The sequence below is a fragment of the Alligator mississippiensis genome, chromosome 1 (genome assembly GCF_030867095.1).
Source record: "Alligator mississippiensis isolate rAllMis1 chromosome 1, rAllMis1, whole genome shotgun sequence".
Lineage (NCBI taxonomy): Eukaryota > Metazoa > Chordata > Crocodylia > Alligatoridae > Alligator > Alligator mississippiensis.
Window position 1 is genome coordinate 177,145,271 of NC_081824.1, and position 4,056 is coordinate 177,149,326.

Sequence of the window (4,056 nt, forward strand, 5' to 3'; positions counted from 1 at the left end):
CATGTCCACCAGTCCAAGGATATTAGCCTGCTTGACAGGATACAGGATCAGTATGGTGGGAGTGATCATCCTCCTGTAGTTGACATAGATCTTGTGATGGAGCACCTGCAAAGGCTAAATATCTAGAAGTCAGCTGGACCGGATGAACTACACCCAAGAGTGCTAAAAGAACTGGCTGATGTCATCACGTGACCGATGGCAAAGTTATTTGAAGACTTGTGGCACTCAGGAGAGGTCTCAGAAGACTGTAAAATAGCCAATGTGGTACCTATCTTTAAGAAATGGAGATGGGAGGACCCAGGAAACTACAGGCCAATCAGTTTGACCTCAATCCCAGGTAAAATCCTGGAGAAAATCATTAAATGAACCATCACACACAGGCTAACTGAAGGCAGTATTCTAAAGGACAATCAACATGGCTTCATTATGGGCAGGTGTTGCCAGATCAACCTCATTTCCTTCTACGATCAGGTTATTTGCCACCTGGATAGAGGAAATTAGTTGATGTCATATACTTGGACTTCAAAAAGGTTTGTGACCTGGTCTCCCATAATGTCCTCATGGTCAAAGTGGGAAACTGTAGCCTCGACTACTTTACAGTCTGGTGGCTAGGTAACTGGCTCTGTGGTAGGACCCAAAGGGAACTGATTGATAGAACTGAGTCATCATGGCAGAGGGTGACCAGTGCCATCTCTCAGGGCTTAGTACTTGGACCAGTGCTCTTCAATGTGTTCATTAACGATTTGGATCCAGGTATTATAAGCAATCTGGCAAAGTTTGCTGATGACACCAAGCTATGGGGGAGTGTTGGCACGTTCAAAAACAGGCTGGCAATACAGACTGACCTGGACAGAGTTGTAAAGAGGGCAGACCTCAACCTGATGTCATTCAATACAAAGAAATGTAAAGTGTTACATCTGGTGAGAAATAACCCACAACACACTTACAGGTGTGGCAGTGCTCTGCTCGCCAGCACGACAACTGAACGAGACTTGGGTGGCATGATTGACAACAAAATGAACATGAGCCATCAATGTGATGCAGTAGCTGGCAGAGCTAACCAAACACTGGCATGCATCCACCGAGGCATCTTGAGTAAGGCAAAGAATGTCATCCTCCCACTTTACTCAGTCTTGGTGAGATTGCAACTGGAGTACGGTGTCCAGTTCTGAGCGCTGCACTTCAAGAAGGATGTGGAGAAGCTTGAGAGTGTCCAGAGGAGGGCCACACACATGATTAGAGGCCTGGAGACCAAGACATATGAGAAGAGGCTGAGGGACTTGGGATTGTTCAGCCTGAAGAAGAGAAGACTCAGGGGGGACTTGGTTGCATCCTAGAAGTATATCAGGAGTGTACATCAGGGTTTGGGGGAGCATCTACTCACCAAGGCCCCCCCAGGGGAGGGCAAAAAATAAAGGGCACAAATGGATTGAAGATCACTTCAGGCTAGACATAAGGAAAAACTTTATAAGTCGAGTGCCAAAGGTTTGGAACAAGCTCCCCCCAGGAGGTGATACAGTCACCCACCTTGGCAATCTTCAAAAAACGTCTTGATGCCCATCTTGCTGGGATCATTTTAACCCAGCAGTCTTTCCTTCCCACATGCAGGGGGCCTGGACCTGATGATCTGTAAGGTCCCTTCCAGCCCCTAATAACTATGAAACTCTTCTTGAACACCTCCAGTGATCAGATGTTCACAGTTTTCCTAAGTAGTCTATTCCACAGCCTCACTATTATAACAGTTCAGAAGTTTTTCTGGATATTCAGTCTAAACCTATTTCACTTCAACTTCAAGCTATTAGTCTGAATCCTTACTGCAGCAAGAATGAAAGGGTGCTTTCCTTCTTCTTTATGGCAGCACTTCAAGTATTTGAAGAGATATAGGAAGCAGGAAAAAGCAAGGAAGGAAAAAACTACATGAAGGAGGGGAAAACAGCAGGGCTAGGGACAGACATTCAAAAAGCCCAAGCCTGAATTGATTCAATCTTTGCAGGTTAGTCTAACCTGCAGAGACTGAACCAATTTGCAAGTGGATAGACATCTACTTTTCATTCCAAAAAATGCAGGTACATGCCTGTAGCAGCTCAGGCCAGAAACTGGGGGGCACTAAAGCAGCCCTCCCTTCCCTGCCACAGAGCTGAGCTGGGGGGCGGGGGAGGCTTGGCCAGGCCCTGGCAGGGCTGAGTATCACCGAGGAGAGGTTTAAACCCCCACCTTGGCCTGCAGAGTTCAGAGGGTGGGGGAAGAGGGAGCGTGGCCAGATGAGGGCATGGTCAGACCCTTGTGGCAGGGGAAAAGAAGAAGGCGGAGAGCCCTGCCCGCAGTGGCTCCCTGACAGTTGGGAGCAATCTGGGCACACAGCTCCACTGCCCAACCTCAGAGGGGGACTCTTCCCCCTCCTCCTCCCTCTCCCTCTCTGCCGCAGGATGGGGAGGGGGGCTCTATGCAGCATGGCCCAGTCCCGGGGGGGGGTTCTCTTCCCTGTCATCCTCTTCTCTCCCCCCCACTCAGGGGTGGGGAGGGGGGCTCTGTGCTGTGCTGTGCTGTGCTGTGCTGTGCTGTGCTGTGCTGGAGGGGGACCCTTCTCCCTCTGTCCCTCCCCCCCACCATTGTGGGGCAGAGAGAGGGCCTCTGTGCAGCACTGCCCAGCCCAGCCTGGGCACGGGGAGCATCTGTCACTGAGCCACAGACACTGGGGATGGCCCCACCCTTGCAGCCTGAATCGGCCCCGCTGAGACCCAGCCAAGGCAGCCGCATGGCAGGGCCAGGCCAGGCCAGGCTGCAGGGGTGGGGACCTCAGCAGCTGCAGCTCAGTGACAGAATAGCCAAGCTCTGTTAGTGAGAGTAGCCTGGCCTGGCCTGCATGGGTGGCAGCTGGCCAGGCAGCAGGCTACCCGGACCAGCTTAGAGGCATTGTGGGGGTTCATGGGTCCACAGCTAGCCCCTGCAGCAGGAAATTGCTCGTCTCTGGGACTGCCGGTCCCTCCAGCCTGGCCTGGGTAGCCCACTGCCCGGCCAGCTGCTTCACCCGCCCCCACAGCCCAGCCCAGCCCCACCATGCAGCTACCTTGGCTAGGACTGAGCAGGGCCAGCCCAGGTTGCAGAGGCGGGGCTATCCCTAGCGGCTGCAGCTCAGTGACAGCCCCTCCCCATGCCCAGGCTGGGCTGGACCCAGCAGTGCTGCACAGACCCTGCTCCCCACCCCTGTGGCCGTGGGGGTGGGGAGAAGGGAGGAGGGGGAAGAGTCCCCCTCTGGGGCTGGGCAGCACCACACAGGATTGGAGCCAGCCCTGTTCTCTGGAGCACAGAGAACAGCCCTGCCCAGAGCTGCAGAGCATGCTAGGATGCTGGAGAACTGGTTTAACTTAAACCAGAAACCATTTACTTAGACTTCAGGAAGGCCTTCGATATGGTATCCCACCCCATACTGGTGAACAAGTTAAGAGGCTGTGACTTGGATGACTACACAGTCTGGTGGGTGGCGAATTGGCTAGAGGGTCGCACCCAAAGAGTCATAGTGGATGGGTCGGTATCGACCTGGAAGGGTGTGGGCAGTGGGGTCCCGCAGGGCTTGTTCCTCGGACCGATACTCTTCAATGTCTTCATCAGCAACTTGGATGAGGGAGTGAAGTGTACTCTGTCCAAGTTTGCGGATGACACAAAGCTATGGGGAGAAGTGGACATGCCGGAGGGCAGGGAACAGCTACAGGCAGACCTGGGCAGGTTGGACATATGGGCAGAAAACAACAGAATGCAATTCAACAAGGAGAAATGCAAAGTGCTGCTCCTAGGGAGGAAAAATGTCCAGCATACCTACTGCCTAGGAAATGACCTGCTTGGAGGCATGGAAGCGGAAAGGGATCTTGGAGTCCTAGTGGACTCCAAGATGAACATGAGTCTTCAGTGTGACGAAGTCATCAGGAAAGGTAATGGCACTTTATCGTGCATCAGCAGATGCATGACGAACAGAACCAAGGAGGTGATACTTCCCCTCTATTGGGCGCTGGTCAGACTGCTGTTGGAGTACTGCGTGCAATTCTGGGCACCGCAATTCAA